Raw genomic sequence first — 25,998 nt, 5'->3', positions numbered from 1 at the left:
GGCACTTGGGACGCAATGGAAAAAATGCCTAACTAGACATCGGATCTGCTGCTTCTAGCCCAGCTGTGTAACCCAAGGTCACCCAGGCAAGTCACTGGCCCCCACTTCTGTCAACGAGGGAGTTGGACCATCTTGAGTCCTGTCCTTTCCAACTCCAAAATTACCCATGGTGGTTCTTTACCTCTTGTCAGGGCCAGAACAAAAGGACAGCCCCTGTGGTTTTCTCTAAGACAACCAAATGGAGCTCAATCAAAGTTAGGGGGAAGGCAAAGGCAGGAGAGAAGGCTCCCCCGAGCAGTGGGGGAGCGAGGGGAGGACAGAATTCTCTCCCAGGAGAAAGGTCTGAGTGAGACAAGCAGAGGCTCCATCCAAGTATTTCTTTTTGTGGGTTGATCATCTTTTCAAAAATAATTTGGATGACCGGTTTTCTCCTTTGAAGCTTGTTTTTTTTTGAGCTTTCGTTTACAATTCAAGCTTACAAACACTAACTTCTGTCAATCTATTCAAACCGACCACAACTCGGTTTAAACACATTTCTGTAAAGAGCTTCGTCTTTGCCAGTCTTGAAGTGTGATCCCCAGGGGCTTTTCTGTGCCACTCGACACCCCTGGGTCTTTGTGCCATTACTGGTTTTTAAAGGTATTTTGTTTGTTTTGACAGCAATAGAGAATTTCTATCAAATGGAACCTTACCTTTGATCTCCGATACAAAGACAGGCGCCCTCCTCAGTCTCCGGGGCCCACAGCCTGTCCGTGAGATTCTGCGGGGGACGGGGGGGGGGCAGCTGGAACCCCAAGCTTCAGTGAAGCAGATAGAACGTTTAGACGCTGCCACCCCGTGAGGGGTGACAGCTGCAGACACACATTTTCCCGCAAGGCCAGTCCGCCTGTTCAGCCTCTACTTTGAGAAATCATTTAAAAGAAAAGTCCAAATGCGAAGCCACCTTGGAAAATGAGGGAAATTCAGGCTGACGTCAGTGAAAAACCCCCAGCCCACCAAGATGGTAGTTAAAGTTTTAATTAGTTGAATGTAATAATAACATTTTCAATATGTCGACAAAAGCAAGCAATTCTGTTTCCTTTTTTAAAAAAAGCAGTTCCTTCTAAGAACAGTGATCTGAGACCAGAGAAGGCGCACCTGCTTCTGACACTCTCTTTTGCTGTCGCAAATACCAGCTTCTCTGCCAAGGAGTCCTCGGCACGGCAGCGTGGAAACCTCTTTGGTCAACTTGCTGGGGGGCCACACCTGGCTGCCCTTCGGAGAAACCTCTACAGTGGAATATTGCAGGCAAGATCGCCGCCTGCCGGCCGAAGTGACCACCGCACGCAAGTGCCAGGGTGGCCTTTGGTTGGGTGGAAATATTTACCTACTCTGTTCCCCGGCTGGACTTGCTTGGACAATGGATGGGTGATGACAGGTATGTGGTCACCTCAGGAAGGAATCAGAGCCCAGAACTTACCCACTCGAGGAAAGAGTGTTCCCATTTCTGCTGCCACTCTCTGGGAATCCTCTTTGCCTCTGAACAAACTGGTGTTGTCCAAAATGAATCAGGTTTTATAAACTCACCCTGTGGAATAGAAGCTCTAAAAAGATGTCACTCTATGGATTTATGAGTTATTAAATTTGAAAGAGCAATCTAAGACCAACAGAGACATCACCAGTGATCAGATCTCACCCAGCACAGCTCCCACGTGCTACTGGGCCAGGTGTTCGGAACGAGGGATGTTCATCGGGTCCTTCGCCTCCCACAGATGGCACAGTCTAGCACTTAGCTTACATCATGTTCTATTTTTTAAACACGCCCAGTAGATATCCTTTTTAGATCCTTCTTACCGCTCTGAGTGGGTGCAGCATCTGTGCAGATCAGTAGGTCATTCCTTTCTCAAAATACATTTTTTAAGAGAATGTTTGTATTTAGAGCACATACTTTGAAGTCAAACAGATCCGGGCTTGCATCCCAGCAACATTTCTGAATAGCTGTGTGACCTTTGGCAAGTTGATTAGCCTCTCTGGACCTCAATCACCTTATCTTTAAAATGTAGATAATAAATTTTACCTCACCTGGGAGTTGTGAGGATTAAATGAGATAATATGTGTTAATGCATTGAGCAGAGTTTGGCCCATAGTAAAAATAAATGTTATAAGTATTTTAACACGTAGATTAAATATATTAAGCTGGTTTTGCTCTGTGACTTATAGAGTAGGACTTGGTTGACATAGCAGCATTTTCAATTTTTTGTCTTTTACTGCTCAAGATCTTTAGAGCCGCTTTGACCCCTCCTATTGAGGAAACAAGTCAGCTTTCCTGGTTTTCCAGTTCTCAGGGGAGGAAAGAGGCCTCCTTACCTTGCAAGAGGTCACACCAGGTATGCTTGTGAATACTCACAGACGCCCATGACGTCCTTGGATTGGACACTGGTGCCAGAACCCATAAAATTTTGGTTTATCTAAATAACCAGTACCCATGGACTTCACTGATTTTTTTGAAGCTGGAGAAGTGGTTTTTGAAAGTGGTCAGTTTTCTGTCTCTGAAGGTTGTGATCACTTTTGGAGCAGCTTCCTTTGCTTGGAGAAAATCTCCAGGATGGACCTTTTAGTGACACAAATAAAAGATTCTTGGTGACAAATTTGTGGTCGTCTGTGACCAAAATACCAATGCTTCGGAACAGGATATCCCAGGAATGAGACAGGTGACTGGTGGGGGCATCTACAGCCCAAATACGTCCTTACAGAGTCAGAGGGCTTTGGGCCACAAAGGTCAATCCAGACCGCACCATCTCTAAACGTGATGATTTGTTTTTGGGGGATAAGAGCACCCAAAATCTCCCACAGGAGGTCAGGAGCAGGGGCTGGCCCAGGCAGGAAGGATGAGCAGCATCTCTGCCTCACCTGGAGTGGGCCCCAGAATAACCAGCCTGGGGACACTGAGCTGGGGAAGTGAGGGACCTCTCTTGGAGGGGAAGGGGTTTTTCCTGCACTTGATAAGACATACATTGTCAAGTCAGGAAATGACAGATGTTGGTAAAGATGCGGAGAAAGGGGAACTCTCCTACACTGTTGGTGGGAATGCAAGCTGGTGCAGCCACTCTGGAAAACAGTATGGAGTTTCCTCAAAAAGTTGAAAATAGAGCTACCCTACGACCCAGCAATTGCACTACTGGGTATTTACCCCAAAGATACAAATGTAGGGATCTGAAGGGGTACATGCACCCGGATGTTTGTAGCAGCAATGTCCACAATAGCCAAACTATGGAAAGAGCCTAGATGTCCATCAACAGATGAATGGATAAAGAAGATCTGGTATATATATACAATGGAATATTATGCAGCCATCAAAAATGAAATCTTGCCATTTGCAACGACGTGGATGGAACTAGAGGGTATTATGCTAAGCGAAACAAGTCAATCAGAGAAAGACAAGTATCATATGATCTCACTGATATGAGGAATTTGAGAACAAGACAGAGGATCATAGGGGAAGGGAGGAAAAAATGAAACAAGATGAAACCAGACAGGGAGACAAACCATAAGAGACTCTTAATCTCAGGAAACAAACAGGGTTGCTGGAGTGGTGGGGGGTGGGAGGGATGGGGTGGCTGGGTGATGGACATTGAGGAGGGTATGTGCTATGGTGAGTGCTGTGAATTGTGTAAGACTGATGAATCACAGACCTGTACCTCTGAAACAAATAATACATTATATGTTAAAAAAAAAAAAAGATAGTAGGAAGGGAAAAATGACGGGGGGGGGGAAATCAGAGGGGGAGAAGAACCATGAGAGACTATGGACTCTGAGAAATAAACTGAGGGTTCTAGAGGGGAGGGGGGTGGGGGGATGGGTTAGCCTGGTGATAGTATTAAAGAGGGCACGTATTGAATGGAGCACTGGGTGTTATACACAAACAATGAATCATGGAGCACTACATCAAAAACTAATGATGTACTGTATGATGACTAACATAACATAATAAAATAAAATTAAAAAAAAAAGACATACATTGTCAGAGGCACTCCTGAGGCTGATAGGTACACTGGCCTGTTAACACGGAGGAAGGAAATGCCAAGGTGGAGAGGGGGCCAGAAAGAAAAATTCCTTGAGCCACTAAATTAGACTGTCCAGAGCAAGGCCCGGATATCTACTAAACCAGAACGAGCGGCGCCTGGGTGGCTCAGTCGGCTAAGCGTCTGACTCTTGGTTTCAGCTCAGGTCATGATCTCAGGGTCGTGAGATCCAGCCCCCTTTTGGGCTCTGGGCTCAGTGCAGAATCTGCTTGAAGTTCTTTCCCCCTCCCTCTCACTTCCCTGCTGCTCCTCCACCCCACTCCTGCCCGTGCTCACTTGGGTGCGCTCTCTCAAATAAATACATAAATACATACAGAAATAAAATCTTTAAACCAGAACCACAGGTTGGGAACCACTGTTCCAAACTAGCAGTTTGCAACCTTGGCTGCAAGTTAGAATCTTTGGGGAGACTAATGATGGCTAACTGAACATAATTAAAAAAAAAAAAGAATCTTTGGGGAGCTTTTAAAAACTACAGACTTGAGTATATACCCAAAAGGATTGCAAATAGATGTCAAACATTTGTGTACAAATGTTCATAGCAGCACTATTCACAATAGCCACGCAGTGGAAACAAGCCACATGTCCGTTGACGGGTGAGTGGATGAACAAATTTTAGAATATCCGTATGATGGAATATTATTCAGTCATAAAAAGGAATGAAGTGTTGACGCCTGCTACAATGTGCATGAACCTTGAAAACATTATGCTTAAGTGAGAGAAGACAGATATAAAAGGTCCCATTTTGTATGATTCCTTTTATGTGAACTATCCAGAATAGTTAAATCCATAAAGATGGAAAGCAGATTTATGGTTGCCAGGGGCTGGGGGGAGGGGAAACGGGGAGTGACTGTTTAACGCATACAGGGTTTTATTTTAGGGTGACGAAAATGTTCTGGAGCCAAATAGAGGTGGTGGCTGCATGACAGTGTGAATGTCCTAAATGCCACTGAATTGTTCGCTTTAAAATGGTTAATTTTGTGTTATGTGAAAGTCACCTCAATAAAAAATGATGACATTTATAAAATATACAAATGCCCAGTCCCCACCGCAGACTAATGAAACCAGAGCCTCTGGAGGTGGGACCAGAGGTGAACATGCTTAGAAGCTCCCGGGGGGTGGGAGGGTGGGGTTCCAGGAGCAGCCCTGGCTGAGAACCACATTCACAGGGGGGTTTGCGGCTATTATCTCGGAAGTGTAGCACTTGCCTCCTACCTGGTCCCAGTCAATTGTCCTCTCCTTCAGAAAGTTGTCTTCACGGTGCTCCCTCCTCCTGCCTAGGTGACCTAGGTGACGTGCTCCTTCCCGCGAAGGCTCCTCGAAGCCCAGCACTTTTTGTACTCAGTTGCCAGACTCCGAGCTTTCTGAGGGGGGGGGACACCAGGCTTCCTTCTGGCTTGGTTTCCCCAGGGCCCAGCCCAGGGGGGAGCCTAAGGAATGTTGAGTGAATGCACGAGTGAACAAATGAATGCTGAGCAGGTGAGGGTGTGCATGGAAGCCAGGCTCCCCTGTGTGTTCTCCACCTGCTCAGGGCGCCCAGAGCTTTCCCAGCAGAACCACTGGAGGGCTCCTTTGGGAGCGGGACTTCTGTTCCTCCTACAGGTTTATTCCAGCAAAGTTGAGCAGCCTCAGTGCTGGCAGCTGAAGGTATTTGCAGCTTCTTGTCAGGCTTCTCGGGCCCTTACATCCAGCCTCCTCTGTGCATCAGGACCACCTGGGGAGCCAAGTCCCCTCAGCCTCTGACTCCGTTGGTCTGGGGTGGGACCAGGGAGGGCATGGAGGTTTTTGAAAGCCCCCAGATGATTCCAATGTGCAGCCTACCTCACAAACCACGTGTGCTCAGTTGCAGTGTTCTTGAATAATTTTATTCCTAAAATCCCAAACCATTCAGAAACTGACTGTCATGTTCCCTCACCTGGAAACAGAAGGACATTGGGCACAACCATGGCAGGTGCCTTGAATTTGCTCTAGAATTTGATGCCATTTCTTTGAGCCTTATTGCCTTCAGGATGAGACAGCCTCTGGAGGAGATGATTTGCCCCGTGTTCGCTGGCTGAGCCAGGCAGTCCCCGGGGCGGGGTGGGGGGGATGAGGGAAGAGATGGGGCAGCAACCACAGAAGCAATAGATTGTTCTGTCCATGCCGAAGTGAGAAATCTCCCGGGACTTGAAGAAGCTGGAGGATTATCTTCCTTCCCTAATCTGTACATAAAGAGAAGGAGCAGGGGGAAGCCAGCCTCATAACCTAACGTTCCAAGCCTTTCCCGATCACTCAGATAGCTCGGTCTATGGAAATACAACAACAGCATATTTCATATTTATAGTAAAAACAGTTTTCAACTCCATATGTTTGTTTTGTTAAAATTATTGTACCTTGCTGTTGAAGAAACAAAATGCCTAAACTCCTTGTTTCAGTTAAATACACTTCAATATTTGTTGTTTCGGGTGATAATTCGCTGGTAGTATTTGTTGTTTCTCTTAATACAATGTGACAAAAAATAAGTCACTTAAATATTCATGACTCATTCTTAAATTAGATATGATCCTGTCCAATGACTTCACAAATAACAGATTTAGATTTTTTAAATTACTATTGTAGTAAAGTACACATAATACCAACTTGACCATTTTAACCATTTTAAAGTATGATTCAGGGGGCACCTGGGTGGCTCAGTCGGTTTAGCGTCTGCCTTCGGCTCAGGTCATGATCCCAGAGTCCTGGGGTCAAGCCCCACATCGGGCTCTCTGCTCAGCGGGAAGTCTGCTTGCCTCTCTCCTTCTGCCCCTCTCCCTGCTCATGCTCTGTCTCTAATAATAAATAAGATCTTAAAAATAAATAAATAAAGTATGATTCACTGGCATTCAATAGATTCACAGTGTCATGCAACCACTTAGCTCCACCTAGTTGGAAGCATTGCATTCCAGAGCTTTCTTATCACTCCTGTACCCGTTAAGCGGTCACTCCCCATTCCCTCTCCCCCCACATATTGAATGGTTCTATTTATATGAAATGCCCAGAATAGACAAATCCAGAGACAGAGGCTGCCAGGCTCTCGGGCGGGGGTTGTTGGGGAGAAACGGAGAGTGACTACCAAAGTGTATAGTTTTTTTTTTTTTAATGGTAATGAAAATGTTCTAAAATTGATTGTGGTGGTGGGTGCACAAATCTGTGAATATGCTAAAAGCCACTGAATTTTAAACTTTGGGTGGGTGAATTGCATGGTATGTGAATTATATCTCAATATACTTAAGAAGAAACTGACAAAACACTAATGTCTACTTTACTGAGCTCTGAATAAGCCTTGGAGTTGTGATATTTATTGGTTTGCCTCTTGGCGTGTTTTGCTGGACTAGAGCTTTGACTCTGGGGGAGGTTAGTAAAGGGGCACCTCTTCCAGGGAACCCCCAGAGGAAAACCCACATTCCTCGTCCCTGCTTCTTGGGCAAACTAGGTTGCCTGCTGCATTTTAGATTTCTTTCTTATTCAGTAAGGAGCATGGTTAAGACTACCCATTTTCCTCTGAGTGCAGCTCTAGCCATGGGTTTTGAAGGTGATGTTTCCGTCAGCATTATTTCCCAAAGAGTCTATAACTTTATTCTTTGTCCAACGGTAATTTGATAGAAAGTCCTGACATTCTCAAATGGTTGATGTTTTGCTTCTACTTTTTAACTTATTTCTAGGTTTATGGTGTTATGATCAGAGATTGTGATTTGTACTATTTCTAATTCATTATATATAATGAGTTTTCCTTTGGGTTCATTTTTATAAAATTGTTCCATTCATACTTGAAAATAAATATACTCTTTTCAAGGGATGCAATTTAGAATATTTAGTTACTGATTATATTGTTCTTTTAGTTTATTAATAAACACGTATTATTACTAATATAGTGTTAGTGTATATAATTTTTATGATATAAAAATACTATACTTAAATAATCATTAATTATATTATTATCTATAATTTTCTTACCTTTTCCCCACTGTCTAGTCCGACAAGGACTGACTTAAGTGGGTGAAAGTCTACCTCCACTGTTGTAGTTCTGTCTGTTTTGCTTGGTTATTCCTGCACTTTGTTGTTATGTAAGAAATAGGAGACTAAAATGGGACTACCTCATTCCAGCTTCCGCTGAGGACCCAAAGTGGGGTGAGACCAACACAGCAGATACCAGGAACCCCACCTCCTAAGCGAGGGGCAGGATTGCCTGCACAGGACATGCTTAGAGGCTGTAAAAATGCAAAGTATAAGAATTACACTTCAGGGTGCCTGGGTGGCTCAGTCGGTTAAGCGGCTGCCTTCAGCTCAGGTTATGATCCCAGGGTCCTGGGATCGAGCGCCGCATCGGGCTCCCTGCTCGGCAGGAAGCCTGCTTCTCCCTCTCCCACTCCCCCTGCTTGTGTTCCCTCTCTTGCTGTGTCTCTCACTGTCAAATAAATAAATAAAATCTTTAAAAATAAAAAAAATTACACTTTAATTAATCTTAGGAACAAATGAGGCAAAGCTTAAAAATAATTTATAGTTGGTTTACATGACAGAATTTTATGCCACTGTTAATCTTAACATATTTGAAATATTTCAATGAATAATGACATGGGGATTATTAATTCTAATTTTATGAAATAAATGCACATGCAGAAAAAAGGAAAGAAATACCCCAGTTGAGATTTCAGGTACTTTTTCTTCTTGACATTCATCTGGATATTAGAAATTTCCTACAATAAATATGAATTGGTTTCTTTTTAAGTCATTTCTATGATTAGGAAAAAAAGTTTTTTTAAAAATTAAAATGCCTAAGTAATCACCTTCCTCTGCTACCTTTACTCCCCAACTAAAGACCAATACATGAATGAAAAGCAATGGATTTGAGGGTGATCTTCCTCTTATCCAAGGTCCCAGAGGAGGGTAGGGGCTGATGACCTGGCTTCTTTAGCAGGCAGCTTTAACACCAGATTCTATTGCTTGTTTTCCCAGTCAATGGCCAGAACATTTCAAGAGATGCGTCAAGTTTGCCACTTGCTCATACACTTATTTGGGGCTGGTGCTGGGACTCATGCAGTAGTTCTAGTTTTATGTTTAATCACAGCTCAGAAATTCAGTTGCCATAGATACAGAGGACCAGGATGATGTCTGATGTCACTGTTGCCATTTGCCTCATGAGCTGGTTAAAACTGACCTTTAAAAGTTAAGCTTAATTACCTTTGCTTCCAAAACAGGCCCCTAGGGAATCTGCTTTAATGAATTCATATTTTGACAATCATTTCCTTCTTTCCTCATCATTAAAACTTATTTTCTGGGTCTGCCACGGAATCCACCCTAGGCCTCTCTGAATTGCACATTTTCCAAATCCATATAAGACAAAAATCCTTATTTGCACTCTGCCTTCTCCCTGTAGAGGAGGGCCTGAACAGAGATCTACAAAGAACGTGGCCTAGTTCTTTCTTTGGTCCTTCTACTCTTCCCTTCAATGGGGTCATTTGTCAGGAGCAAAAGAAGGGGAGGGGTAGAGAGTCTGATGATCTAAGGCACACCCCCACCTCTTCCTGTCTCTCTCACTCAACACAGCAATATCTTGTCTACAGATGCTCTGGAAAATAAATTCTATAATGAAGCTTGCTGTGGTCTGATTTTTTTTTAAGTATCCATCCATGCTTCCACACTGCATGCCCATAAGCACAGTTGCAAAGCCCACAACCCATAGCTTCAGCTGGTCCACATGTAGATGAACACCCATTTTCATTTATTCATTCTTTGAACAAATGTCCTAGAAATTCAGGATCCAGCCATGAACAAAAAGATAAGGCAACTAGCCTCTTGGAGCTACCTTGAATGGGGGAGGCTGAAATGAAACTAACACTCTCAGAAGTAACTCTACAATCTCCCAGTGTTAAGTGCTATGAGGGATACGGGGTACCATGAGAGCCTATTGCTCCTCTGGGGGGTGGAGTAGGGGAGGGAGAGGTTCAGGCAAAGTCTCCCTGAGGAAGTGACATTTAAACTAAGACCTGAACAACAGCCATCCAGATTTTCTGTAGAGATGATTCAGGACAGTATTTAGGTTAGAGAAAAGGCCAATTGCTCATGTCAGAAAAGGGGAGGTGATGGAGAAGGCTTCTCCAAACTTACCCCTTTTTCACCAACACTGGACGCGATAATTGACACAGTCAAAGGGAGCAAGTGCAAAGGTCACGAGGTCAGTCTTCTAACGGGGCATTCCCATAAAAGATCTAAACACAAATTATTGTTGTAAACAAGTGGTTCTCAAACTTTTTGGCCTCAGAACCCTTTTACTCTATGAGAATTATTGGGGACTCCAAAGAGCTTTCGTTTATATAGAGTATACCTACCAAAAATAAACCACCTATTAGAAATTAAAACAAGTTCAAAAACTTTTAAATTTTAATTTTTTAAAAATAATAAACCAATTACATATTGACATAGCACATTATTTGAAAAAAAATTTTTTTCCCAGAACAAGAAATATTTGGGAAAAGAGTGGCATTGTTGTACATTTATTAGTAAACATCTTTAATATCTAGCTCAGTAGAAGACAACTGAATTCTCATATCTCCCTTTGCATTCAATCTACTTCACTATGTTATTTTAGTTGAAGTATATGAAGAACATTTGGCCCCCACATATAGGTAGTTGGAAAAAGTAGGATATTTTAATGGCCTTTTTAGATAATTGTAGGTATCCTTCTTTGATACTACACTCAAACTTGACAACTGATAATTCTTCCTTAAAGGTTAATCGCAGTGTGGAACCTGAAACCATATCAATGATTTTGTTTTTTACTCTGTTATATTAAAATCCATTGGTCCACTTGCTCTTTGAATGGATCTTTTATTCATGCATGATTTTGTAACATCATGTTTGGGTCATTTAGAAAATATTGGTTCATTGAGTTGTACAGATTTTCCCAATGTTTTCATTATATAAATTGTAAAAATCATGTTTGTTAATATCACTGCCCATCTCATTTAAGTACCTGGAAGCTGTCTACCTCACAGAAATCGATACAAGTTTTCCAAATGCTAATTTTACCTGAAAGCTCAAATTTCATCATTGCCCACAAATATTTGTTGTTTTCCTTGACTTGACAGCTTTCCTTCATTCCTTTTCAAGAAAATGTCTGTCAAATACTTAAGTCTGAATAATCACAGTTTGTAAATCATTCTTTCAAGTACAAGTGATGTTACAGTGTAGATAAAGGGGCTAGTTGGCCGGCAGTTCAATCACAAAATGCTTTTCCTCTGCATAACCACTGTCCCTCGGTTTGCAGAAGACATGTTTTATGCTTACTTCCTAGTTCATAGTTCATCAAGCAGAATCTTTAAAAAAGCCATGTACTTGGGCGCCTGGGTGGCTCAGATGGTTAAGCGTCTGCCTTCGGCTCAGGTCATGATCCCAGGGTCCTGGGATCGAGTCCCACATCGGGCTCTCTGCTCCTTGGGAGCCTGCTTCTCCCTCTGCCTCTCTCTCTCTGTCTCTCACGAATAAATAAATAAAATCTTTAAAAAAAAAAAAGCCATGTACTCAAAGGTCAAGATTTAATAAAATAATTTAAATGGCTTCATCAAAGACATTATTAAGTGAAAATGGTCCCCCTCCTCCACCATGAGTGTGCGATGGTGGAGAATGAGGCCAAGTTTGTGTTTAACTGTGATACCTTTGAAGTGTATCTCCAATCCCAGCATTTCTCTCTTGAACCCACTTTTCCCTCCCTGGTCTGAGCCTGGGCCATACCCCTCAGGTTGCTCCAGCAGCTCCCTAACTGGCTTCATACCACCGCACTGGTGGTGCATTGGGCCATGAGTGCAACCCTACCGTCGACTCCCTCCCATACAGCAGCCTCCTTCCCTGACTGCTCCCTCCAGAAAAGCACACAACACCCTGTTGCACCTGCTTTGTGTTTTCTTCCTAGCACTTACCATGGACATTATATTTTTTCTGTATGTGGTTTTATTTATTCTTACTTTTACTACCTAAAGGTGAGCTCAGCAGGCTGAGACTTTATTTGGTTGCATCTAGGGCTGTGTCCAGCAGAGAGCAACTGCTCAAGGAACATGTGTGGGATGAATGAAGAAGTGAATGCATCTAGGGCTGTGTCCAGCAGAGAGCAACTGCTCAAGGAACATGTGTGGGATGAATGAAGAAGTGAATGCTCAGAGATGCTGGTGCCCAATTCTGCCTAATTCAACTCCCCAAAGATGTGTTCCCTCTCCTCTTCTTTCCCTCCCTGCCTTGTGTTTTGGGGCCATGCCCTGTGCTCCACCTTGGGAAGATAAAGGCAAACAAGACAGAGTCTCTCCCTTCAGGAATCTCAAGTTTCCGTGCAGAGCACACACATATCCACACGTGATTCTCAAGTGGCTCAGTGGATAGGACCCCAGGACTCGGAGTGACAGAGACCTGAGTTCAGAGTCTTAACCCTTTGGAGCCTCAGTTTCTTCATCTGTAAAATGCAATAACCACAGGACCTGCTGCTCAGATTGGTTGTGAGAATCAGATGAGCTAATAATATAATGACATATCTCACATATTGATTACTAATGTAGATGTTTTAAGTGGTGAAGGTGGAATTTGAGTCTTAAGGACTATATATTAAAATATATATATATAGAATTCACCAGAGTTAGGGACAGGGTGGCAGCAGGATAAGGGGGGCCTTCCTGGATGAGGGTGGGTGGGACATTGCCTGGGGCACTGCTCACACAGGGGATTTGGTGACGTGGGTGCCCGAGCAGGGAGTGATAGGATGAGGCTTGAGAGGTTGCCAGGAGCCTAATGGCATAGGAGTTTGTGACCATGCTGGGGGCTTCTTGTCTGTGGGCAGGGAGGGGAGACCGAGGCAAAGCAGCAAGTCAGATGATTGGCAGAATGTGCAGGATGGACGGAGGAGGGAAGGAGACCAGGATCCGTGGGGACAGGATCCGTGGGAGATAGTGGAGGGGTTGGGGGCAGACTAGGAGGCTGGGGGTAAGCCTGCTCTGGGGAGGACTTCGAGGGCCATGCGTGGGACTTAGGCCATGATTGTGACACTCTTCTTGCTTTTGTGCCATCTCATGCAACTGTCAGTTGAGATACTTGTTGCCCCAAATTTCCTGTCCTGTCTGTCTCAGTAAGGTGATGTGGATGAATCCAGGATGTCAATTTCAGCAATGAGGCAGAGTATCTTAACAGGCAGTCTGACAGTCTCTTAAGCTGCTTTATTTTATAGTGAGGGACATTTGGAACCCTTCCTTAATTAGTTAATTGGCTGGTTTAGATACATCACATTTTGTTCCAAAGAAAAAAGATCTTCTTGTTCTAACTCTTATTCAGTAAGTGCTTATTGGCCAATAAATATTAAAGATATGATGTAGTTTTTGAAGTACAATAGTCTTTGTTAATTATTTATAATAGAATGTTTTTAAAATTAACTCTGCTCCTTTGAGCTCCACAGAAGGGCTGGAAGGACCACAGCCTGTGTTCGGCAAATGTCCCTTACTCTATAAGGGTAACCGTGCTTATTCAAGAGAAAGTACACAATTAAATGAAGCCCAAAGCAAAAGATTCTTATCTCCTCTCCACCACCCCCGCCTTCCTAATCTACTCCTCAGGGGTGTGGATGTGGTCTGTCAGACATTTTCTATAATGTACTTTAAAAAAACCAAAACCAGAAATGAGCTCACACTCTACACCCTGTTTTGTAACTTGCCTTTTTCCTTCAACAATAGATGGCCAGGCCTTTTGGGGTTCCCGGCATTGAGTTGCACCCCCTCCTATGCACTGGCTGATGAGTCCTGTCCAGGCAGAATTTGTTCTTAAAGGCACAGGTGGCCTTGAGCACAGCCGTCTGTATTAGAAAAAAGCAGACCTCGAAGACGTCAATACAATTTGCAAGGGGATCCTTGGAAAAAGGGCAGTTTTTGTCCTTTGTAAAGCGCCAGCCTGTGGCTGGATGCCATGTGCCTCAGACTCATGGAAGCTGCAAATCTCCCCCAGCGGAGAAGGCGGGGGCAAGATAGAGCTGTGCTGCTGGATTAGATTCTTGCTGTAGGGGATCCCAGAGCCCCAACAAAGCATATTTTGGTCACATTTTCCATTTCCTCTGGGGCTTTGGTCATTGACAATAAGAAATGTGACAAGTTGATTTATTTTATGTGGAGGAAAAGTTCCTCCCAGGAAAACTAATGGTAACATTCGCTCAGCACAGTCAAGCAATGATGTTTCTTTAGTGTAGTGGGTTAGTTCTACGAAACACAAAGAAAATCCTTTATGCTTGCATATGGAGACCTGTACAAGAACAGTTTCTGCTGGATTATTTGTTAGTATTTTAAAAATTGGGCACAATTAAAAAGGAATGAAATCTTGCCATTTGCACAAATGTGGATGGAACTGGAGGGTGTTATGCTGAGCAAAATAAGTCAATCAGAGAAAGACATGAATCATATGACCTCACTGATATGAGGAATTCTTAATCTCAGGAAACAAACTGAGGGTTGCTGGAGTGGTGGGGGGGTGGGAGGGATGGGATGGCTGGGTGATAGACACTGGGGAGGGTATGTGCTATGGTGAGCGCTGTGAATTGTGTAAGACTGATGAATCACAGATCTGTACCTCTGAAACAAATAATACATTATATGTTAAAAAAAAAAAAAGAAGATAGCAGGAGGGGAAGAATGAAGGGGTGGAAATCGGTGTGGGAGATGAACCATGAGAGACGATGGACTCTGAAAAACAAACTGAGGTTTCTAGAGGGGAGGGGAGGTGGGAGGATAGGTTAGCCTGGTGATGGGTATTAAAGAGGGCACGTTCTGCATGGAGCACTGGGTGTTATATGCAAACAATGAATCATGGAACACTACATCAAAAACTAATGATGTAATGTATGGTGATTAACATAATAATAAAAAAATAAAATAAAAATTGGGCACAATTCAAATGTCCATCAGCAGGTGAATGAATAAATAAATTGAGGCATATTCATAGGCTAGAACACTTGACAGCAATTAAAATGAATGGACTAAATCTTGAAATCATGTTGAGTGAAAGAGCAAGCAGCAGACTGTCAGGTATGGTGTAAGACTGTTTTAAAAACACAGACAATACTGCATATTGTTTATGGATGTGTGTGATTTGTCGTAAAAGTGTAAAAAACATCAGAGGTCATTGTGTTGATCTTGGGATGGGTGATGCAGAAGGGACTGCCTGCCTGGACCACATCACATACTGCCTGCACCTATGATGTTAATTTCTTTTTTTATTATAAGAAACACATAACAATTTATCATGTTAACCATTTCTCTCTTTTTAAAAAGATTTTATCTTTTATTTGAGAGAGAGAGAGTGAGTGGGCAGGAGGGAGAGGGAGAGAGAATCTGAAGCAGATTCTGAGCTGATGCAGAGCCCGACATGGGTCTTGATCCCACGACTGCCAGGTTGTGACCTGAGCCGAAACCAAGGGCTGGACACATAACTGACTGAGCCACCCAGGTGCCCCCCATCCTAACCATTTCTAAGTGTATAGTTCAGATCCCCAGAACTTTCACATTTTACAAAATTGAAACTGTCCCCATTGAACAGTAACTCCCCACCCCACCCCTGTAACCACCGTTCTATTTACTTCTATGAATTTGACTACTCTAGGCATGTCATATAAATGGAATCATACTATAATTATCTTTTTGTGACTGGCTTATTTCATTTAACATCATGTATTCAAGATTCATCCATGTGGTAGCATGTGTCAGAATTTCTTGCCTTTTTAAGGCTGAATAATATTCCATTGTTTATATATACACCGTGTATTCTTTATCCATTTATCTCTTGATGGATTTGGGGCTGCTTCTACCTCTTGTATATTATGAACAGTGCTGCTGTGAACATGGGTGTGCAAATATCTCTTCAAGACCTTGCTTTCAGGGCACCTGGGTGGCTCAGTCATTAAGCATCTGCCTTCGGCTCAAATAATGATCCCAGGGTCCTGGGATTGAGCCCCGCATCAGGCACCGTGCTCAGCAGGGAGTTTGTTTCTCCCTCTCCCCGCATCCACCCTTTCTACTCATGCTTTCTCTCTCTCAGATAAACAAATAAAATCTAAAAAAAAAAAACAGATAAAAATTTCAGAAAGTTTTGACTTTGAATGTCGTAAGGGATATTGCTGCAGAACTGCTATATAACATGTGTCACCCAGTCACGGACTTCCGTGGGGAAATATCACTGCTTTTCAGTGAGTGCAGTTGTTCTTATCGTTGAAGAGACCTTATTCGGCAATAGTCACTCATCAGACAGGCGATGACAATTCTTAGGCATAAAAGATAACTCCGAGCCCTCAGCCAATGGAGTGGTCAAGTTTTCGTTGGTCAGAAGCAACAGAAACAGCGCCTGACTCTTACATAGTAGAGAGCTCTGCAGGGGGCACATGAGCTCGTTGACAGAAGAGCCCGGTCTCGGGGAAGCCAGGACAGGAAGGAAGAGCCAGCAGGGCCTGCTGTTGGCCTGGCGTGGCGGCCCCAGCTGTTTCGGTTTTTCGGTCCTTTGGCTCAAGACTCAAATTCCAGGGGCGGGAGGGTCTATGGGGCCTGGCTAAGGTCACAGGTCCACCCCCGGGCCTGCGGGAATAGCAGGACTGTGTGGTGTTAACAGCTCCAATTCGCAAAATGAGGGGATAGTGAAGAGGTTCCGAGACGTATAAAAATAGTGGTGAAAGATAAAAGCATAAATACTGTAACTTAGAAAGAGAGTGGAAAGGACTTAAATGTGATTCACTTATTGTGGGATAAGTGGCTCTGAGCGTGCGATGAGTTCCAGTAAGCAGCCAAAAATCCAAATGAATAAATCCAAACAACAGCAACAAGACAATCCAAAAGTGAACGAGGGAGTACAACAATGACTACCTGGAAATTATATTTTCCTCTACTGGGAATCTCTTCGGCCAGTTTCTAAAGTGTGGCTTGTTGTAAAGCTCAGTCCCTTTTGGCTTTGAGCATCGCTGCAGACTAGGTGGTCTGAAGAGCCTTCTAGCTGCAAAACAGTACAGAGGACACACCCTTCAAGTTATCTCTGCTCTTACACACTAAAGGAGATGACTCCAAGAAAAGTGGGCTGAGGCCGGAGTTCTCAGAGCTGGGAGAGGAATTGTTGCCTTAGGGCAGGGGCTTCAGCAGCACAGCTGTCTAAATTCTGGACTAGTGGAAAGAGTGTGAAGCCAAGCCTCAGTCCCTGACAGCGATGCCCTCTGGTGACTAGATACAGAAGCAAACTCTGGAAGAAAGTATGTCCGATTTAGACCCATAGGATACCCATCGATTAAGAACAAGAAACTAACAATCATTCTGAAGGCACATGGGAAGGCAAGCCACTTTGTGTAGCAGAAGTTACAACTGACATCACAGAAATACAAAAGATTATAAAAGACTAATATGAAAAATTATACACCAACAAATTGGGCAAACTAGAATGGATACATTCCTAGAAACACAAAATCTTCTAAGACTGAATCAGAAAGAAAATGCGAACATATCAATTACTAGTAATAGAACTGATGCAGTAATCAAAAACTTCCAACAAACAAAAGTCAAGGACCAGATGGCTTCACAGGTGAATTCTGCCAAACATTTAAAGAAGAGTTAATACCTGGGGCGCCTGAGTGGCTCAGTTCGTTAGGCATCTGACTCTTGGTTTTAGCTCAGGTCATGATCTCAGGGTCCTGAGATCGAGCCCCACATAGGGGTCTGCACTGACCATGGAGCCTGCTTGAGATTCTCTCTCCCTCTCCCTCTGTCCCTCCTCCCACTTGTGCTCTCTCTCTCTCAAATAAATAAATAAAATAAAATAAAAATAAATAAAGAAGGGTTAATACCTATCCTTCTCAAACTATTCCAAAAAGTTGGGACTCCTGGGTGGTTCAGTCAGTTAAGTGTCTGCCTTCAGCTCAGGTCATGATCCCAGGGTCCTGGGATCGAGTCCCACATTGGGCTCCCTACTCAGCTGGGAGCCTACTTCTCCCTCTACTTGCTCTGCCTGCCGCTCCCCCTGCTTGTGCTCTCTCCCTCTCTCTGACAAATAAATAAAATCTTTTTAAAAAATGGAAGAGGAGGAATACTTCCAAATTCATTCTATGAGGCCAGCATTCCCGTGATACCAAAAATAAACAAAAATACTACAAAAAAAATTACAGGCAAATATCCCTGATGAACATAGATGCAAAAATCTTCAACAAGATATTATCAAACTGAATCCAACAATACACTGAAAGGATCACTAACCATGATCAAGTGGGATTTATTTCAGGGATGCAAGAGTTCAATATCAACAAATCAATCAATGTGATATACCACAGTAACAAAAATGAAGGATAAAAATCATATGATTATCTCAATAGATGCAGAAAAAGCACTTGACAAAGTTCAAACTCCATTCATGAGAAAAACTCTCAACAAAGTGAGTATAGAGGGAACATAGCTCAACACAATAAAAGCCATATATGACAAACCCACAACTAACATCATCCTCAATGGTGAAAAGCTGAGAGCTTTTCTAAAATCAGGAACTCTAAAATTAGGAGCAAGACAAGAATGTACAGTCTTGTCAACATTCTTGTCACTTTTATTCAACATAGTACTAGAAGTCCTAGCCACAGTAATCAGACAAGAAAAAGAAAATAAAGACATCCAAATTAGTAAGGAAGAAGTAAAACCATCACTATTTGCTTTCAGCATGACACTATATATAGAAAACCCTAAAGGCTCCAGGGGTGCCTGGGTGGCTCAGTCAGTTAAGTGTCCAACTCTTGGTTTCAACTCAGGTCATGATCTCAGGGTCATGAGATCGAGCCTGGCTCCATGCTCAGCACAGAGTCTGCTTGAGATTCTCTTTCTCCTTCTCCCTTCCCCACTGCCCCTCCTCTTGCTCATGCTCTCTCTCTCTCTTTTCTTAAAAAAAGAAAACCCTAAAGACTCTACCAAAAAACTATTAGAACTAAAATGAATTAAGTTGCAGGATACAAAATTAATATACAGAAGTCTGTTGCATTTCTATACACGAATAACAAACTACCAGAAAGAAATGAACAAAATAATCCCATTTAAAATTACATCTGAAAGAATAAAATACCTAGGAATAAGTTTAATCAAGGAGGTGAAAGATTAATACTCTGAAAACTATAAGACATTGATGAAGTAAATTGAAGATTATACAAATAAATGGAAAGATATAACATAATCATGGATTGGAAGAATTAATATTGTAAATGTCCATACCCCCCAAAGCAATCTACAGATTCAATGCAATCCCTATCAAAATACCAATAGTATTTTTCACAGAACTAGAACAAATAATCCTAAAATTTGTATGGAAGCACAAAAGACCCCAAAAAGCCAAAGCAATCTTGAGAAATAAGAACAAAGCTGGAGGTATCACAAGCCCAGATTTCAAAATATACTACAAAGCAATAGTAACCAAAACAGTATGGTATTTGCACAAAAATAGATACATAGATCAACAGAACAGAATACAGAGTCTAGAAATAAAGCCATGCTTATATGGTCAGTTAATCTATGACAAAGGAGGCAAAAGTATACAACGAAATAAAGATAGTCTCTTTAATATATGGTGTTGGGAAAACTGGAAAGCCACATGCAAAAGCTACATTCTTATGCCATATACAAAAATAAACTCAAAATGGACTAAAGACCTAAATGTAAGACCTGAAATCATAAAACTCCTAGAAGAAAAGATAGGCAGAAAACTCTTGGGCATTGGCCTTAGCAATATCTCTTTTGGCTCCATTTCATCTGGCAAGTGCAACAGAAGCAAAAATGAACGACTGGGACTACATCAAACTAAAAAGCTTTTGCACAGCAAAGGAGATCGTCAAGAAAATGAAAAGGCAAATGAATAGGAGATGTTTGCAAATTATATATCTGATGGGGGTTAATAACCAAAATACATGAAGAACTGATAGAATTCAACACCAAAAAACCCCAAACAATCCAATTTAAAAATGGGCAGTGGACCTGAATGGACATTTTTCCAAAGAAAGTATACAGATGGCCAAAAGACACATGAAAACATGCTCAACATCATTAATAATCAGGGAAATGCAAATCAAAACTACAATGAGATATCACCCCACACCTGTCAGAATGGCTAGAATCAAAAAGTCAAGAAATGACAGGTGTTGGTGAGGATGTGGAGGAAAGGGAACACTCATGCATTTTTTTTATGAGAATGTAAATTGGTACAGCCACTGTGGAAAACAGTATGGCATCTCCTCAACAAACTAAAAATAGAAATACCATACAATCCAGTAATTCCACTGCTATTTACCTGAAGAAATTGCAAACACTAATTTAAAAAGATATATGTACCCCTATGTTCACTGAAGCATCATTTACAATAGCCAAAATATGGAAGCAACCCAAGTATCCACTGGTAGATGAGTGAATAAATAAGATATGGTATATATATATATATATATATATATGAATTTATTTATTTATTTATTATGGAACATTACTCAGCCATAAAAAAGAATGAAATCTTGCCATTTGTGACAACATGAATGGATTTAAAGGGTATTATGCTAAGTGAAATAAGTCAGACAAGACAAATACCATGCGATTTTACTTATATGTAGAATCTAAAAAACAAAACATATGAACAACCCCCCACCCGAAACAGACTCAGGTGAAACAGGTGAAGGGGATTAAGAGTACACTTAGAGTGATGAGCACTAGGTAATGTATAGAATTATTGAATCACTATGTTGTACACTGAAACTAATATAATATTGTATGTCAACTGTAATTTAATTTATTTAAATAAATAAAGTCTATGTTCAGGTGAAGAAAAAAATGAAAGTGATAATGAGAGATATGAAGGATAGAATGAGAAAGTCTAACATATCTATTTGGAATCCCGAAAGTAAAGAATAGAGAGCCTGAAGAAGCAGCAATATTTGAGAAGATAATGTGTGAGATAGTTCCAGAGTCTATAAGAAAATATAAATACAGAAAACCAGGGAGCATAACCTATCCTAAACAGAATAAATAAAAATAAATTCATATACTTCAATTCACTTTAATGAAACCATAGTACACCAGAAACAAGATGGTCTTAAGGGCCAGAGAGAAAGAATCTCTTTTATAAAGAAACACAATTAGATTGAGGATAGCGTTTTTCAAAACAGTGGAATCCAGAACACAGGGAAAGAACATCTTCAGAGAACTGAGAGGAAATAACTCTCAACCTAGAACTATGTATCATCAAAACAATTTTTCAAGAAAAATGGTAAAAAAAAAAAAAAAAAAGACATTTACAGGCTAGCAAAAATGGAGAACATCTGCCATCAAGAAATCTGTACTAAAGACACTTCTAAAGGGTGTTCTTTAGGGAAGAGATATTAACCATAGATACAAGTTCTAAGATTAAGAAGGAACAGAGAGCAAATAGCATAGTAAATACTATTTAAAACCAAACATTGAATAAAATAATAATAGCATATTGTATGGGGTTAAAAAAAGAGCAAAAATATGGAATGAGAATAGCATGTAGTAGCATGCCAGGGAGACTGGAGCTAAAGCATTCCAAGGTTGTAGTATTATCATGGGGGAGTTAAGACAGTAATTGATGTTAGGGGTGATTAAGTTACGTGTACATGGTAAAATTTCAATGGTACCCTCTACAAGAATAAGCAGAGAGTGTACAAATTCCAAACCTGTAGCAAGAAAATAAGCAAAACAAAACAAAAACAAAAAAAGGCAAGAAGGATTGGGGGGTACAGAAAAAGCAGAACAAATAATTTTTTAAAGGAAGATGATAAAACAATTCCAAATATATCAATAATCCCCAAAATAGTATATTTGCCAATTAAAAAGACAGATTGTCAATTTAGCTTCCTCTTTAAAAATCCAGCTGTATATTGTTTATAAGAGATATATCTGAAGCATAAGGATACAGAAAGTTTGAAAGTAAAAAATAAAAGCATGGAAAAAGAAATAACAACAAATAAAAAGCAGGCATAGTTATTTTCATATCAGATAAACTTTAAGACAAAAGGTATTATTAAGGATAGAAATCATAAATATAGTTGATCCATGTTATTCGTGGATTCCATATTGCAAATTTGCCTACTCATTAAAATTTATTTTAACTCCCAAATCAATACTTGCAGAGCTTTGCAGTCATCTGCAGACGGGCTCAGAGTGGCAAAAAATATGAGTGACTCAATGCACACATTCCTAGCTGAGGTTGAACAAGGTGACACTCTGCGTTCTTGTGGCAGCACATCCTGTAAACAAGTGTCCTTTCTGAGTCCCTTTAGTGCCACATTTTTAGCATTTTTGTGCTTTTCGTTGGTGATTTTGCTGTTTAAAATGTCCCCCAAGCATACTGCTGAAGACCTGTCTAGTGATCCTATGCACAAGAAGGCTGTGATGTGCTTTATGGAGAAAATACACGTATTATATAAGCTTCATTCAGGCATGAGTTACAGTGCTGTTGGCCATGAGCTCAATGTTCACGAATCAACAACATATATTAAATGAGAGGCCTTTAGACAGAAGCACACATAAAACAAGGTTATGTGTTGATTGACTGGATGAAAATGTTATGACCAGAGGTTCATAGGAACCTAACTCTGTATTTTCTCTAGGAGCAATGGTTCAGTATTTGTTAATTTGGTGTTTGCCACATTCTACAGAAAGTTACAGAGAATAAGGAGAATCAACTATAGTTTAATTCACAAAGATATGGGAATTCTAAATTTGTATATCTAGTAAAATAGCCTCAAAACTTAGAAAGCAAAGGGCGCCTGGGTGGCTCAGTTGGTTAAGCAACTGCCTTCGGCTCAGGTCATGATCCTGGAGTCCCGGGATCGAGTCCCACATCGGGCTCCCTGCTCAGCGGGGAGTCTGCTTCTCCCTCTGACCCTCCTCCCTCTCATGCTCTCTGTCTCTCATTCTCTCTCTCTCAAATGAATAAATAAAATCTTTAAAAAAAAAAAAAAAAAGCAAAAATTGCTATAACTATAGAAAGAGATTGCTAAATTCACCATCATAACAGGAGGCACCTTTCTTAATTATTGATAGGTTGAGCAGACAAAAAAAATCAAGAAAGATACAGAAGATATGAATAGAACAATTAACAAACTTAAGGCTAATTAATGGGTATGGACACTATACATTTTCCAGAAGCAAACATGTAACAGTTAGAAAATTTCTTATCCCATCCTAGGCCACAAAACAATTCTCAGAGAGTTTGAAGAATCAGTATTACACAGATATTCTCCAACCAACTCAGATAGAAGTGGATATTAAAAGTTAAATAAAGCTAGTCATACATTTAGAAATTTAAAAACACACTTCTAAACAGTTCAAGAGTAAAACACATTATAATGGAGATGTAAAAATACTTAGAACTGAATGATAAGGAAGGAACAATGCATCAAAATTTACGAGATGCCAAGAAAGTGGGACTTAACAGGAATTAGATAGCTTTAAAGGTTTATTTTAGAAAAGAGGAAAAAATTAATGAGTTAAATGTCCAGCTTAAATTTTAGAAAAAGAACACAAAATAGACTCAAAGAAAGTTAGAAGAAAGAAATAATAAATATAAAGGCAGAGAATAACAAACAAGAAAACAATGACACAAAGAAATAAAGCAGTACTGGTACTGGCAATAAGAAAGATACTAGTAATAAGCTACAAGATAAAGTTACAGGATACAAAAACCAACCAACCAACCAAACAAAAAACAAAGCAAAGATAAAATAAAAGTTTATCCTGAAAATACAAACTGGAACTCTGGAGAAACTGATAAAGAATAGATAGAGGCATGAATGAACAATATAAGGAACAAAAAAAAAAGAATGTTAAATTTAAAAATGGAGATTTTCAAAGATAGTACTATACTCCTTGTGCCAATACATTTGAAAACAAAATGGAAAAGTTCCTAAAAAAACAACTTACCAAATCTGCCTCAAGATAAACAGTGGATAGTCTTAGAAACACTAAAAATAAAAATCAATTAAGCAGCTGTTAGAAATTGCCCCACAAAGTAAACACCAGGCCCAGATAGTTTTCAGATGAGTTCTGCAAACATTCAGATAACAGACCATTTCTATCTCCCCAACTAATTCCACAAGGCCAGTAAAACTGATAAGGCACATACAAGAAAGGAAAATTACAAGCCAATCCAATTCATAAACACTGATGCCAAAAACCCTATACAAAACATTGGTGAATAGTAGTAGATAAGATGATAAAACATTAATCCCTGAAATTCAAGAGTAGCTTAATTTGAGAAAATCTTTAAGTTTTGTTAATCATGTTAACAAAGTAAAGAAGAAAAACCATATGATTGTCTTAATTAATGCCAAAAAAATTATTTGACAAAATTCAATCCCAGATTTTGATTAAAACAAACAAAAGACCCTAGAAATAAAAGGGGAGTTCATTAACCTAATAAGGAAATCTATTTAGCAATCTATACTATATATTATTCTAAATGAGGAAGTGTTAGAAGCCTTCCCTTTGACCAAGACAAGGATGCCCACTTTTACTGATCCTATTCAACTTTATACTGGAGGTCTTAGCCAGGGCTGTAAGACAAGAAAAAGAAGTGAAAGGCATAACAATTGTAAAGGAAGAAACAAAACTGTCATTGGCAGGTGATATGATTCTTTACATAGAAAACCCAAAAGAATCTAATGATAAATTATTACAAATAATAAAAGTTTAGTAAGAAATGGTTAAAAAGCATAATAAAAGAAGATATCATTTAATTGCAACCAAAAAGTGTAAGATACCTAGGAATAAATCCTATCAAAAGATGTGCAAGACCTTTATGGGGCAAATCATAAAATTTTACTGAAAAGTCTTAAATTGAGCTAATTATGACCTAAATTGAGTTAATTAATGACCTAATTAAATTGAGAGATACACTGTGCTTATGGATAAGAAGATTCAATATTGTAAAGATGTTAATGTAGACACAAATTGAACTGTTGATGCAATGCAATTCTAATCCAAATCTTAGAAGGTTTTGTTGGTTGGTTGGTTGGTGGCAGTTGCCAAGTTGATTCTAAAATACATGAAAGTACAAATCAAAAATAGTTAAGAAATTCCTAAAGAAAAAGAATTACGTGGGAGCACTCGCCTTACTAAACAGTAAGACATCGCAAAGCTGTAATACTTAAGATTGTGTGGACTTGGCGCAGGGCTATAGATAAAATGACCAGTGTAGCAGCAGAGAGATCTCAGGAACAGTCCCACCATGTACATCTGAGGTCACACTGGAGACCTGTGGAGAAACAAACAGTGCCATCACTGGGTATCCATGTGGGAAAAAGTGGGTCCATATCATGCGCACAAAAAAAATTCCAGACAGATTGAGGACTCATGTGTGAAGAACAAAACTTTAAATATTTGAGAAGATGATATAGCAGAATAAATTGCTGATGTGGATCTAGGGAAAGGTTTCTTAAACAAGACACAAAGAGCCCTAACTTATAATATTAATACATTTTTGTTTCATTAAAACTAAAATTAAGACTTCTGCTTATTTGAAAACATCATAAAGAAATTAAAATAGAAAACAGCATAGAAGATATTCACAATACATATAGTGAACACTATTCAGAATGTATTAAGAATTTCTACATCTCAATTAAAAAAAAAAAAGGCAAGCGCCCCAATAGGAAAAAAGGACAAAAAGCATAAGCATTAACTCATACAGGCAATAAACACATGGGAAAAGATTTCCTCAACCTTATTAGTAATTAGGGAAATTCAACTTAGCAATGAGATATCACTTTATATCCATTGGATTGACCACAAATTATGGCTGACAGTAGTTAAGTGTTGGAGAGGACATACATGAGTCAGCAGGATCACCTTACATTGCTGGTATGAGTGTAAATTGGGCCAACCATCTTGGAAAACAATTTAGC

At 40.4% G+C, this 25,998-nt stretch overlaps 2 protein-coding genes across 3 annotated transcripts in view; both read right to left on the bottom strand.

Annotated features, from left to right (window-relative positions):
* GINS3 (GINS complex subunit 3) overlaps positions 1–17,013 on the bottom strand; it is a 61,178-nt gene extending 44,165 nt beyond the window's left edge. Inside the window, exons 1-2 of the mRNA XM_032424527.1 lie at positions 16,943–17,013; positions 693–2,590 (exon numbers count right to left, since the gene is read on the bottom strand). The gene's annotated coding sequence lies outside the window, so the exon portion shown is untranslated. The remainder of the gene's footprint in view (positions 1–692; positions 2,591–16,942) is intronic.
* Positions 16,998–25,998, bottom strand: part of CCDC113 (coiled-coil domain containing 113) — an 86,073-nt gene continuing 77,072 nt past the window's right edge. The window contains exon 10 of one of the 2 annotated variants that reach the window (XR_004301808.1): positions 16,998–17,069. The gene's annotated coding sequence lies outside the window, so the exon portion shown is untranslated. Of the gene's footprint in view, positions 17,070–23,667; positions 25,350–25,998 lie in introns of those variants that run through there. The other variant, XR_004301807.1, reaches the window with a different exon arrangement.

Source organism: Phoca vitulina, unplaced genomic scaffold, assembly GCF_004348235.1.
Source record: "Phoca vitulina isolate PV1807 unplaced genomic scaffold, GSC_HSeal_1.0 scaffold30, whole genome shotgun sequence".
NCBI lineage: Eukaryota > Metazoa > Chordata > Mammalia > Carnivora > Phocidae > Phoca > Phoca vitulina.
The sequence above is the reverse complement of the archived record's forward strand: the minus strand, read 5'-3'. Positions and strand labels throughout refer to the sequence as shown.